The 14,724-nt window shown below is 46.9% G+C and overlaps 1 long non-coding RNA gene across 2 annotated transcripts; it reads left to right on the top strand.

The window, feature by feature from the left end:
• Positions 1-6,489: 6,489 nt before the first annotated feature.
• Positions 6,490-10,807, top strand: LOC149435360 (uncharacterized). 2 transcript variants are annotated; one of them, XR_016308499.1, is made up of 3 exons: positions 6,490-6,748; positions 7,357-7,458; positions 10,633-10,801. It is a non-coding gene; the product is annotated as an uncharacterized LOC149435360 (long non-coding RNA). The 2 variants fall into 2 exon arrangements; XR_016308498.1 differs by having other exon boundaries at positions 6,503-6,748; positions 10,694-10,807.
• The last annotated feature ends 3,917 nt before the right edge of the window (positions 10,808-14,724 follow it).

Genomic DNA, 14,724 nt, shown 5'->3' with positions numbered 1-14,724 from the left:
GAGTGTGGGGTGGTTGGTAGACCTCTGGAGGATGTCCTATCAGATCCTACGTCTGGAGACCCTTCCCTATATCCATGGAAAACACCCTCCAGCCTGAAACCACAAGGAGCCAGTTACCAGGGGAGAGACATATTAAAACCTCTGAATTCAGTATATACTGTGTGTATACAGCTGCAGAAGCCTGGCCAAAAAAACTCCCCACATCCTGCGTTGTTGCTAGGATGAGAAAACCGTTGGACATTCACTCCCAGCATTACAGTGGAGAAAGCCAACGGCTTTATGGTCCTGGCAACAAGGCTGGATGAGGGAGTTGCTAACTGAGAGTTTTTGGGCCAGGCTTAGCCTTTAAGGTGAGTTTTGTGAGGGTTTTGTCTCCATGTTTTTGGGAATTTCAGTCTACAATTGACAGACAACTTTATTGGACATCCTTCAGCTTTCCCTACATTGAATAGGAAAAGTCAATTGACTGGGTTGGACTGATCTTCCAATAGACATGATCACTATTCAACCATACAAGCGTAATGTCCTCAGATGTGAGATTGGAGTGTGGGGTGGTTGGTAGACCTCTGGGGGATGTCCTTTTAGATCCCACGTCTGGAGACCCTTCTCTATATCCATGGAAAACACCCTCCGGCCCAAAACCGCAAGGGGCCAGTTACCAGGGGAGAGATATTTTAAAACCCCTGAATTCAGTATATACTGTGTGTATACAGCTCACCATGTTGATTCTGATATTTATTATACTGTTCATGGGATATCAGTGATGATGGGGATTATAGTCTTGGGATTATTTGTTATAATGTACATGTGACATGAGTGATGATGGGGGTTATAGTCTCTGATATGTTTTAAACTGTACATGTGACATGAGTGATGATGGGGGTTATAGTCTCTGATATATTTTAAACTGTACATGTGATAGGAGTGATGATGGGGGTTATAGTCCAGGGCGGTGGCGGACTGGCCATTCAAGCACTCGGGCATTGACTGAGGGCCCAGGGTCAGTAGGGGGCCTCATGAGATGACCCTAGTACCTTTCATAGGCTTTTTTGGGTGTGGTTTGAGTGTGGGCGAGGAAACAGGGGCCCCATGATCCCCTATTGCCCGGCGGCCCCATGAGTTCTCAGTCCGCCCCTGGTCCAGGAATGATGTAATATATTTTACATGTGATAGGAGTGATGATGGGGGTTATAGTCTGGGGATGATGTAATATACTGTACATGTTATATGAGTGATGATGGGAGTTATAGTCTGGGGATGATGTAATATGATGTACATGTGATAGGAGTGATGATGGGGGTTATAGTCTGGGGGTGATGTAATATACTGTACATGTGATAGGAGTGATGATGGGGGTTAAACTGTACATGTGATAGGAGTGATGATGGGGGTTATAGTCTGGGGATGATGTAATATACTGTACATGTGATAGGAGTGATGATGGGAGTTATAGTCTGGAGATGATGTAACATTATGTACATGTTATAGGAGTGATGATGGGGGTTATAGTCTTTGATATTTGTTATAATGTAGTTTTGATATCAGTGATGATGGGGGTTATAGTCTGGGGATGATGCAATATGCTGTACATGTGATAGAAGTGATGATGGGGGTTATAGTCTGGGGATGATGTCATAGAAGTGATGATGGGGGTTATAGTCTGGGCATGGTGTATTATAGTGTACATGTGATAAGAGTGATGATGGGGGTTATAGTCTGGAGATGATGTAACATACTGTACATGTGATAGGAGTGATGATGGGGGTTATAGTCTGGAGATGATGTAACATACTGTACATGTGATAGGGAGTGATGATGGGGGTTATAGTCTGGGGATGATATTTGATGTACATGTGATAGGAGTGATGATGGGGGTTATAATCTGGGGATGATGTAACATAATGTACATGTGATAGGAGTGATGATGGGGATTATAGTCTGGAGATGATGTAATATACTGTACATGTGATATTGTGATGATGGGGGTTATAGTCTGGGGATGATGTAATATAATGTACATGTGATAGGAGTGATGATGGGGGTTATAGTCTGGAGATGATGTAATATACTTTACATGTGATAGGAGTGATGATGGGGGTTATCGTCTGGGTATGATATATGATGTACATGTGATAGGAGTGATGATGGGGGTTATAGTCTGGAGATGATGTAATACACTGTACATGTGATAGGAGTGATGATGGGGGTTATAGTCTGGGGATGATATATGATGTACATGTGATAGGAGTGATGATGGAGGTTATAGTCTGGGGATGATATATGATGTACATGTGATAGGAGTGATGATGGGGGTTATAGTCTGGGGATGATATATGATGTACATGTGATAGGGAGTGATGATGGGGGTTATAGTCTGGGGATGATATATGATGTACATGTGATAGGAGTGATGATGGGGGTTATAATCTGGGGATGATGTAACATAATGTACATGTGATAGGAGTGATGATGGGGACTATAGTCTGGAGATGATGTAATATACTGTACATGTGATATCGTGATGATGGGGGTTATAGTCTGGAGATGATGTAACATACTGTACATGTGATAGGAGTGATGATGGGGGTTATAGTCTGGAGATGATGTAATACACTGTACATGTGATAGGAGTGATGATGGGGGTTATAGTCTGGGGATGATATTTGATGTACATGTGATAGGAGTGATGATGGGGGTTATAATCTGGGGATGATGTAACATAATGTACATGTGATAGGAGTGATGATGGGGATTATAGTCTGGGGATAATATATGATGTACATGTGATAGGAGTTATGATGGGGGTTATAGTCTGGGGATGATATTTGATGTACATGTGATAGGAGTGATGATGGGGGTTATAATCTGGGGATGATGTAACATAATGTACATGTGATAGGAGTGATGATGGGAGTTATAGTCTGGGGATGATGTAATATACTGTACATGTGATAGGAGTGATGTTGGGGGTTACAGTCTGGGGATGATGTAACATAATGTACATGTGATAGGAGTGATGATGGGGGTTATAGTCTGGGGATGATGTAACATACTGTACATGTGATAGGAGTGATGATGGGGGTTATAGTTTGGGGATGATATATGATGTACATGTAATAGGAGTGGGGTGGGGGTTATAGTCCGGGGATGATGTAACATAATGTACATGTTATAGGAGTGATGTTGGGGGTTATAGTCTGTGAATGATGTATTATACTGTATATGTGATAGGAGTGATGATGGGGGTTATAGTCTAGGGATGATGTAATACACTGTACATGTGATAGGAGTGATGATGGGGGTTATAGTCTGGGCATGGTGTATTATAGTGTACATGTGATAAGAGTGATGATGGGAGTTATAGTCTGGAGATGATGTAATATAATGTACGTGTGATTGGAGTGATGATGGGGGTTATAGTCTGGAGATGATGTAACATACTGTACATGTGATAGGAGTGATGATGGGGGTTATAGTCTGGAGATGATGTAATACACTGTACATGTGATAGGAGTGATGATGGGGGTTATAGTCTGGGGATGATATATGATGTACATGTGATAGGAGTGATGATGGGGGTTATAGTCTGGGGATGATATATGATGTACATGTGATAGGAGTGATGATGGGGGTTATAGTCTGGGGATGATATTTGATGTACATGTGATAGGAGTGATGATGGGGGTTATAATCTGGGGATGATGTAACATAATGTACATGTGATAGGAGTGATGATGGGGGTTATAGTCTGGGGATGATATATGATGTACATGTGATAGGAGTGATGATGGGGGTTATAGTCTGGGGATAATACATGATGTACATGTGATATTGTGATGATGGGGGTTATAGTCTGGAGATGATGTAACATAATGTACATGTGATAGGAGTGATGATGGGGGTTATAGTCTGGGGATGATATATGATGTACATGTGATAGGAGTGATGATGGGGGTTATAGTCTGGGGATGATGTAATGTACTGTACATGTGATTGGAGTGATGATGGGGGTTATAGTCTGGGGATGATATATGCTGTACATGTGATATTGTGATGATGGGGGTTATAGTCTGGAGATGATGTAACATAATGTACATGTGATAGAAGTGATGATGTGGGTTATAGTCTCGGGATGATGTAACATAATGTACATGTGATAGGAGTGATGATGGGGGTTATAGTCTGGGGATGATATATGATGTACATGTGATAGGAGTGATGATGGGGGTTATAGTCTGGGGATGATGTAACATACTGTACATGTGATAGGAGTGATGATGGGGGTTATAGTCTGGGGATGATGTAACATACTGTACATGTGATAGGAGTGATGATGGGGGTTATAGTTTGGGGATGATATATGATGTACATGTAATAGGAGTGATGTTGGGGGTTATAGTCTGTGAATGATGTATTATACTGTATATGTGATAGGAGTGATGATGGGGGTTATAGTCTAGGGATGATGTAACATACTGTACATGTGATAGGAGTGATGATGGGGGTTATAGTCTGGGGATGATATATGATGTACCTGTGAGAGGAGTGATGATGGGGGTTATAGTCTGGGGATGATGTATTATACTGTACATTTGATAGGAGTGATGATGGGGGTTATCGTCCGGGTATGATATATGATGTACATGTGATAGGAGTGATGATGGGGGTTATAGTCTGGGGATGATATATGATGTAAATGTGATAGGAGTGATAATGGGGGTTATAGTCTGGGGATGATGTAATACACTGTACATGTGATAGGAGTGATGATGGGGGTTATAGTCTGGGGATGATGTAACATACTGTACATGTGATAGGAGTGATGATGGGGGTTATAGTCTGGGGATGATGTATTATACTGTACATGTGATAGGAGTGATGATGGGGGTTATCGTCTGGGTATGATATATGATGTACATGTGATAGGAGCGGGGTGGGGGTTATAGTCTGGGGATGATATATGATGTACATGTGATAGGAGTGATGATGGGGGTTATAGTCTGGGGATGATATATGATGTACATGTGATAGGAGTGATGATGGGGGTTATAGTCTGGGGATGATATATGATGTACATGTGATAGGAGCGGGGTGGGGGTTATAGTCTGGGGATGATATATGATGTACATGTGATAGGAGTGATGATGGGGGTTATAGTCTGGGGATGATATATGATGTACATGTGATAGGAATGGGGTGGGGGTTATAGTTCGGGGATGATATATGATGTACATGTGATAGGAGCAGGGTGGGGGTTATAGTCCGGGGATGATATATGATGTACATGTGATAGGAGTGATGATGGGGGTTATAGTCTGGGGATGATATATGATGTACATGTGATAGGAGTGATGATGAGGGTTATAGTTCGGGGATGATATATGATGTACATGTGATAGGAGTGATGATGAGGGTTATAGTTCGGGGATGATATATGATGTACATGTGATAGGAGTGATGATGGGGGTTATAGTCTGGGGATGATATATGATGTACATGTGATATGAGCGGGGTGGGGGTTATAGTCCGGGGATGATATATGATGTACATGTAATAGGAGTGATGATGGGGGTTATAGTCCGGGGATGATGTAATATACTGTACATGTGATAGGAGTGATGATGGGGGTTATAGTCTGGGGATGATATATGATGTACATGTTATAGGAGTGATGATGGGGGTTATAGTCTGGGAATGATGTACATGTGATAGAAGTGATGATGGGGGTTATACTCTGGGGATGATATATGATGTACATGTGATAGGAGTGATGATGGGGGTTATAGTCTGGGAATGATGTACATGTGATAGGAGTGATGATGGGGGTTATAGTCTGGGGATGATATATGATGTACATGTGATAGGAGTGATGATGGGGGTTATAGTCTGGGAATGATGTACATGTGATAGGAGTGATGATGGGGGTTATAGTCTGGAGATGATGTAACATAATGTACATGTGATAGGAGTGAAGATGGGGGTTATAGTCCGGGGATGATAAATGATGTACATGCGATAGGAGTGGGGTGGGGGTTATAGTCTGGGGATGATATATGATGTACATGTGATCAGAGTGGGGTGGGGGTTATAGTCTGGGGATGATATATGATGTACATGTGATAGGAGTGATGATGGGGGTTATAGTCTGGGGATGATATATGATGTACATGTGATAGGAGTGATGATGGGGGTTATAGTCTGGGGATGATATATGATGTACATGCGATAGGAGTGATGATGGGGGTTATAGTCTGGGGATGATATATGATGTACATGCGATAGGAGTGGGGTGGGGGTTATAGTCCGGGGATGATATATGATGTACATGCGATAGGAGTGGGGTGGGGGTTATAGTCCGGGGATGATATATGATGTACATGCGATAGGAGTGGGGTGGGGGTTATAGTCCGGGGATGATGTATGATGTACATGTGATAGGAGCAGGGTGGGGGTTATTGTCCGGGGATGATATATGATGTACATGTGATCGGAGTGGGGTGGGCCAGCTCTGGCTCTCATGGCTCCGGTGAGGCTGCGTGTGGCTCTGGCAGTCTCTGCAGTGCAGTCTGGGTGGATGCTGAGCTGGTGGTACTCAGTCTTTTATAGAGGGAGGAGAGGATGGGGGCTGAGAATGGGGGGCCCCCTCACCCCTCTGCCGTCTCTTCCGGGGGCTCTGTGATTCCAGGACAAAGCAGGCGCCTTCACCGTCCTCATTAAAGAGTCATCATGGAGTCTGGACCCAGTACCGGTGAGACCGTCCCATGTGCCTCTTCATCCATGTCCGTCTCATCCGTCTGTCTGGAATGCAGTAGCGTGTCCTATGTACTAAGGTCTGGATGTCTCATCTGTGATGGTCACACAAACACGTGGCTCCCGGGTGTGGAGGAGGACCTTGATTGTCAGCTCCTTGGGCGAGCCCTGGAGGAATTCTTTAGATATTTAAAGCCGTTCTTTACCCAGTCAATGGATAATTTACCTTCGAAACGCCTATCCATCACCGGTGACATCCAAAGTCATTTTTGCCTTTACACCCCGCTCCATGTGATCCTATATATCCACATACATGATATATGATCAATATGCTGGCCAGACCGCCTTGTATCATGTCTTCTTTGCATGCTGTCACATGTTATGTATGAACCTATATATATATATACATACATGCCGTGTAACGTCGCAGCAGCTGCATGCTGGGATCGGGGGAGGGGGTCCCGGATTGATTACACACACCACGTGTAACTTGACTCTGACAACACGCGTGTTCCTCAGTCTCCAGACTGAACTAGTGGGAAATATTTGGGGGAAGGGGGATGCTTGTGACTGACCCCCCCACTCCCTCTCTCTCTCATTTTGCAGATATCAGGTCTCATAATCGCTGACGGCGTTGGGAAGTGAAGCTCGGACCCCATAGAGAGGGAAGAAGACCACCCTGGGACTGGACGGAGCAGATGCGCAGAGGTAGTGGACGCGGGGGGCAGCTGGTCAGCAGAGGGGGTAGGGTCCGGGGCGCAGGGGTCGTGGGTTCTGTATGGGGTCAACAACCTCAATTTTTTTTCAGGTGGGCGGGGATGGGGGAGATTTTTTGCCTGCAACTTTACAAATGTCTCCAGAATCATTGGCACTGGTGCTTTTTTCCACACAGGCAGCGAGCTATTAAAAACATTCAGCAGTGGATCGCTTTTCAGGTTGCATTATACAGGACAGGAGGCGATACTATTTTGTGATTCCAAGAGGGATGTGACATTGAAATGGGCAGCACAGTGACTAAATGGTTAGCACTTCCGCCTGGCAGCACTCGGGTCGTTGGTTCGAATCCCAACCACGGCGCCACCTGCCTGGAGTTTTCATGTGCTCCCTGTGCCTGTGCGGGTTACCTCCGGGGACTCCGGTTTCCTCCCACACTCCAAAGATGAGTGCTGGTAGGTGAATTGGCTCCTGTCTAAATTGTCCTAGTATGTGTATGTATGAATGTGAGTTGGGGACCTTCAATTGTACGCTCCTCGGGGGCGGGGACTGATGTGACTAAAATATACAGTATATGTAAAGCGCTGCGTAAACTGATGGCGCTATATAAGTACCTGTGAGTCCTCCTGCACACGGGGCGTTTTGATAATGTTAGCTGTGCAAAGTCACGTTAAAAACGCGAGTTTTTTAGCGTTTTTCATTTCTTAGAGTTTTTTTTTACCAAAAAAAGAATTGTTTGGCCAAAAAGACATCCAAAAATGCCAGTTTGCGGCGGTTTACCACGTTGGAGCATTTTTACAGCTAAAAAACTCCTCTAGAAACCTACTAGCATTTGCTCTTTTGAGCGTTTTTTTAGTGGTTTTTTTTTTGGTCCAAAAAAATTTTACCGCATTTTTTAGCATTTTTCAGCATTAGAGCATTTTTACAGCTAAAACCTCCTCTAGAAACCCACTAGCATTTGCGCTTTTTTGCGTTTTTTTAGCCTTTTTCTTTTTACCAAAAATTTTTTTACCGCATTTGTGCTTTTTAGCGTTTTTATTTTTTTTTAGCATTTGTGCTTTTTAGCGTTTTTTTTTTTTTTTTAGCAAAAAAAAAATTATTTATTTTTTGGTAAAAAAAACAAGTTTTACCGCATTTTTTTTATTGTGTTTCAGCATTAGAGTATTTTTACAGCTAAAAGCTCCTCTAGAAACCCACTAGCATTTGCGCTTTTTAGCGGTTTTTTAGCGTTTTTCCTTTTACCCCTGAAAAATTTTTTTTTTGGTCAAATAAACGTTTTACCGCATTTTTTAGCGTTTTTCAGCATTAGAGCATTTTTACAGCTAAAAATCTCCTCTAGAAACCCACTAGCATTTGTGCTTTTTAGCGTTTTTTGTTTTTTTTTTTAGCAAAAAAAAATTATTTATTTTTTGGTAAAAAAAAACGTTTTACCGCATTTTTAATTGTGTTTCAGCATTAGAGTATTTTTACAGCTAAAACCTCCTCCAGAAACCTACTAGCATTTGCGCTTTTTAGCTTTTTTTTAGCGTTTTTCCTTTTACCCCCCAAATTTTTTTTTTGATGGTCAAAAAAACGTTTTACCACATTTTTAATTGTGTTTCAGCATTAGAGTATTTTTACAGCTAAAAGCTCCTCTAGAAACCCACTAGCATTTGCGCTTTTTAGCATTTTTTTAGCGTTTTTCCTTTTACCCCCCAAAATTTTTTTTTTGTTGGTCAAAAAAACGTTTTGCCACATTTTTTAGCGTTTTTCAGTGTTAGAGTTTTTTTACAGCTAAAAAACTCCTAGAAACCCAGTAGCATTTGCACTTTTGAGCGTTTTATTAGTGGTTTTTTTTTTGGTCCAAAAAAAATTTTACTGCATTTTTTTAGCGTTTTTCAGCATTAGAGCATTTTTACAGCTAAAAATCTCCTCTAGAAACCCACTAGCATTTGCGCTTCTTAGCGTTTTTTTAGCGTTTTTCCTTTTACCCCCAAAATTGTTTTTTTTTGGTCAAATAAACGTTTTACCACATTTTTTAGCGTTTTTCAGTGTTAACGTTTTTTTTGACCAAAAAAAATGTTTTTTGGTCAAAAAAAATGTACTGAATTTTTTTCTCGTTTTTCAGCATTAGAGCATTTCTACAGCTAAAAAACTCCTCTAGAAACTCACTAGCATTTGCACTTTTTTGTGGTTTTTTAGCATTTTTTTTTTACAAAATTTTTTTTTACCGGGGGCAAAGTTCCACTGACCACCAGCACAAGGGGTAAAGTTCCACTGACCTCCAGCACAAGGGGGAAAGTTCCACTGACCACCAGCACAAGGGGGCAAAGTTCCACTGACCACCAGCACAAGGGGGAAAGTTCCACTGACCACCAGCACAAGGGGGAAAGTTCCACTGACCACCAGCACAAGGGGGAAAGTTCCACTGACCACCAGCACAAGGGGGAAAGTTCCACTGACCACCAGCACAAGGGGGAAAGTTCCACTGACCACCAGCACAAGGGGGAAAGTTCCACTGACCACCAGCACAAGGGGGCAAAGTTCCACTGACCACCAGCACAAGGGGGCAAAGTTCCACTGACCACCAGCACAAGGGGGCAAAGTTCCACTGACCACCAGCACAAGGGGGCAAAGTTCCACTGACCACCAGCACAAGGGGGCAAAGTTCCACTGACCACCAGCACAAGGGGGAAAGTTCCACTGACCACCAGCACAAGGGGGAAAGTTCCACTGACCACCAGCACAAGGGAGCAAAGTGCCACTGACCACCAGCACAAGGGGGAAAGTTCCACTTACCACCAGCACAAGGGAGCAAAGTTCCACTGACCACCAGCACAAGGGGGAAAATTCCACTGACCACCAGCACAAGGGGGAAAATTCCACTGACCACCAGCACAAGGGGGCAAAGGAAATGATTTGGGCTCTATCTGACTTCTAATGCACATGGTGAGAAGCTCACAGTGTGCAGAAATCTTCTAGCTTTCCTCTAATGAACACTTTCCATACAGGGATGACATTGTCCCGCGGGGGGGGAATTGCCCCAGTCTCTGCTGGCAGGGGATCAGTCGCAGAGCGGGACGTTCCTAGAGGTAATGGTTGCTCCTCTCGGAGGTATTTCATGCCGTCCTTAGAGGTGACATTTTGGCAGATGAGATACGAGGCTCATGTGTTTATTTGTTCCAGCAGGAAAGGTCATCTGGGCTCCTTGTGTCGCTCTTCACGCCCTGACGCTGTGTCTCCCCTGCAGGATATTAATACTCCGGAGGACACAAGGCGCTGTGTGCCGACAACAGAAGAGCTGAGAGCAGCCGTCCAGACAGGCAGAAGGAGGAGAAGAGGACAGACCGGCGTATGAAGAGGTAAGTGACCGCCGAATGGCGTCTTCCCGCGCTGCGCCATCCAAGAGCGAGAGAGAGCCACTTCCTGCAGCGTCTCCTACAAACGCACGACGACCTGCCAGTTGTCACTGGAGCTCTCCACTTACAGGCCGAAATTTATACAATTTGGATGATTTTGAATTGAGCTTTCAATTAGAGAAAACCAGCCGAATGGCAGACGGCTGCCTCTGTGATTTCCCTTTACATCCGCCCTATAGCAGTTTTACTGCTACAGGGCGGCTCTCCTGTGCAAAATCACATATATATATATATAATGCGATTTTGCACTCCCGCCTCACGGGGGCGCGCACGCGCCACCGGCGAGTCGCTTCTGCTGCGAACTGTCCCAGCAGAAGCTGATCTGTGAGTCCTGGCAAACGGATCTTCACACGCCGCAGGTGAGGCGCTTCTGCTGCGAACTGTCCCAGCAGAAGGGGATCTGAGAGTCCTGGAAAACAGATCTGCAAACGCCGCTGGCGAGGCGCTTCTGCTGCGAACTGTCCCAGCAGAAGCTGATCTGTGAGTCGTGGCGAACGGATCTTCACACACCGCAGGTGAGGCGCTTCTGCTGCGAACTGTCCCAGCAGAAGTCGATCTGCAAGTGCTGGCGAACGGATCTTCACATGCCACCGGCGAGGCGCTTCTGCTGCGAACTGTCCCAGCAGAAGGGGATCTGAGAGTCCTGGAAAACAGATCTGCACACGCCGCTGGCGAGGCGCTTCTGCTGCAAACTGTCCCAGCAGAAGCTGATCTGTGATCCCTGGCGAATGGATCTTCACACGCCGCAGGTGAGGCGCTTCTGCTGCGAACTGTCCCAGCAGAAGCTGATCTGTGATCCCTGGCGAATGGATCTTCACACGCGGCCGGCAAGGCGCTTCTGCTGCAAACCGACCCAGCAGAAGCTGATCTGTGAGTCCTGGAGAACGGATCTTAACACGCCGCCGGTGAGGTCACTTCTGCTGTGAGCTGTCCCAGCAGAAGTCGATCTGCAAGTCCTGGCGAACGGATCTGCACACGCCGCCGGCGAGGCGCTTCTGCTGCGAACTGTTCCAGCATAAGTCGATCTGCGAGTCCTGGTGAATGGATCTTAACACGCCGCCGGTGAGGTCGCTTCTGCTGTAAGCTGTCCCAGCAGAAGTCGATCTGCAAGTGCTGGCGAACGGATCTTCACATGCCACTGGCGAGGCGCTTCTGCTGCGAACTATCCCAGCAGAAGCCAATCTGAGAGTCCTGGCGAATGGATCTTAACACGCCGCCGGTGAGGTCGCTTCTGCTGTAAGCTGTCCCAGCAGAAGTCGATCTGCAAGTGCTGGCGAACGGATCTTCACATGCCACTGGCGAGGCGCTTCTGCTGCGAACTATCCCAGCAGAAGCCAATCTGTGAGTCCTGGCGAACGGATCTGCACATACTGTCGGCGAGGCGCTTATGCTGCGAACTGTCCCAGCAGAAGCTGATCTGCGAGTCCCGGCGAATGGATCTTCACACGCCACTTGCGAGGCGCTTCTGCTGCGAACTGTCCCAGCAGAAGCCAATCTGCAAGTCCTGGCGAACGGATCTTCACACTCCGCCGGCGAGGTGCTTCTGCTGCGAACTGTCCCAGCAGAAGCTGATCTGTGAGTCCTGGAGAACAGATCTTAACACGTGGCTGGCGAGGCACTTCTGCTGAGAACTGTCCCAGCAGAAGCCGATCTACGAGTCCTGGTGCAAGGATCTTCACACGCCGCAGGTGAGGCGCTTCTGCTGCGAACTGTCCCAGCAGAAGCTGATCTGTGATCCCTGGCGAATGGATCTTCACACGCGGCCGGCAAGGCGCTTCTGCTGCAAACCGACCCAGCAGAAGCTGATCTGTGAGTCCTGGAGAACGGATCTTAACATGCCGCCGGTGAGGTCACTTCTGCTGTGAGCTGTCCCAGCAGAAGTCGATCTGCAAGTCCTGGCGAACGGATCTGCACACGCCACCGGCGAGGCGCTTCTGCTGCGAACTGTTCCAGCATAAGTCGATCTGCGAGTCCTGGTGAATGGATCTTAACACGCCGCCGGTGAGGTCGCTTCTGCTGTAAGCTGTCCCAGCAGAAGTCGATCTGCAAGTGCTGGCGAACGGATCTTCACATGCCACTGGCGAGGCGCTTCTGCTGCGAACTATCCCAGCAGAAGCCAATCTGAGAGTCCTGGCGAATGGATCTTAACACGCCGCCGGTGAGGTCGCTTCTGCTGTAAGCTGTCCCAGCAGAAGTCGATCTGCAAGTGCTGGCGAACGGATCTTCACATGCCACTGGCGAGGCGCTTCTGCTGCGAACTATCCCAGCAGAAGCCAATCTGTGAGTCCTGGCGAACGGATCTGCACATACTGTCGGCGAGGCGCTTATGCTGCGAACTGTCCCAGCAGAAGCTGATCTGCGAGTCCCGGCGAATGGATCTTCACACGCCACTTGCGAGGCGCTTCTGCTGCGAACTGTCCCAGCAGAAGCCAATCTGCAAGTCCTGGCGAACGGATCTTCACACTCCGCCGGCGAGGTGCTTCTGCTGCGAACTGTCCCAGCAGAAGCTGATCTGTGAGTCCTGGAGAACAGATCTTAACACGTGGCTGGCGAGGCACTTCTGCTGAGAACTGTCCCAGCAGAAGCCGATCTACGAGTCCTGGTGCAAGGATCTTCACATGCGGCTGGCGAGGCGCTTCTGTTGTGAACTGTCCCAGCACAAGCCGATCTACGAGTCCTGGTGAACGGATCTTCACATGCGGCTGGCGAGGCGCTTCTGTTGTGAACTGTCCCAGCACAAGCCGATCTACGAGTCCTGGTGAACGGATCTTCACATGCGGCTGGCGAGGCGCTTCTGTTGTGAACTGTCCCAGCAGAAGCCGATCTGCGAGTCCTGGTGAACTGATCCTCACATGCCACCGGCGAGGCGCTTATGCTGCGAACTGTCCCAGCAGAAGCCAATCTGCAAGTCCTGGCGAACTGATCTTCACTGGCACTCGCAGATCATCAGGCAGGGAGGGAGAGCACAGAGCTGTACCTATGTTCTGTTGTGACAGGAGGGAGTGATGGTTTGTGTGTCTCTGCAGAGCTGGGAACACAATCCATCACTCCCACTTGTACCAGCACTATCTAGTGTACACCAAGCGCATAGCTAGGCTCACACTTAACCCATTAATCACCCTCGATGTTAACCCCTTCCCAACCAGTGTCATTAGCACAGTGATCAGTGTATATTTTTAGCACTGATCACTGTATTGGTGTCACTGGTTCCCACAAAGTGTCAGTTAGTGTGAACATGTCTGCCGCAATATCTCAGTCCCGCTATAAGTCGCTGATCACCGCTATTACTAGTGTAAAAAATGTTTTTTTAAAATTCCAGTGTATGTCCCATAGTTTGTAGACACTATGACCTTTGTGCAAACCAATCAATATACACTTACTGGGATATTTTTAGCAGGAGGGTAGTTGATGGGGGGGGGGGGGGGCAGAGTAGGAGGGTAGGATGTTGATTGGGGGGGGGGGGAGTAGGAGGGTAGGATGTTGATGGGGGGGGCAGAGTAGGAGGGTAGGATGTTGATGGGGGGGGACAGAGTAGGAGGGTAGGATGTTGATGGGGGGGCAGAGTAGGAGGGTAGGATGTTGATGGGGGGGAGGTGCAGAGTAGGAGGGTAGGATGTTGATGGGGGGGGAGAGTAGGAGGGTAGGATGTTGATGGAGGGGGGGCAGAGTAGGAGGATAGGATGTTGATGGGGGGGGGGAGAGTAGGAGGATAGGATATTGATGGGGGGTGCAGAGTAGGAGGGTAAGATTTTGATGTGGGGGGAGGTGCAGAGTGGGAGGGTAGGTGTTGGGCCAGGAGGGGTGCCGGGTAGGATGTTGGGCCAGGAGGGGTGCCGGGTGGGATGTTGGGCCAGGAGGGGTA

This window comes from Staurois parvus, unplaced genomic scaffold, assembly GCF_062004578.1.
Source record: "Staurois parvus isolate SC_StPar_1 unplaced genomic scaffold, SC_StPar_1.0 ptg001528l, whole genome shotgun sequence".
Classification (NCBI taxonomy): Eukaryota; Metazoa; Chordata; class Amphibia; order Anura; family Ranidae; genus Staurois; species Staurois parvus.
Note: the sequence above shows the minus strand (reverse complement) of the source record. Positions and strands in the feature narration are given on the sequence as shown.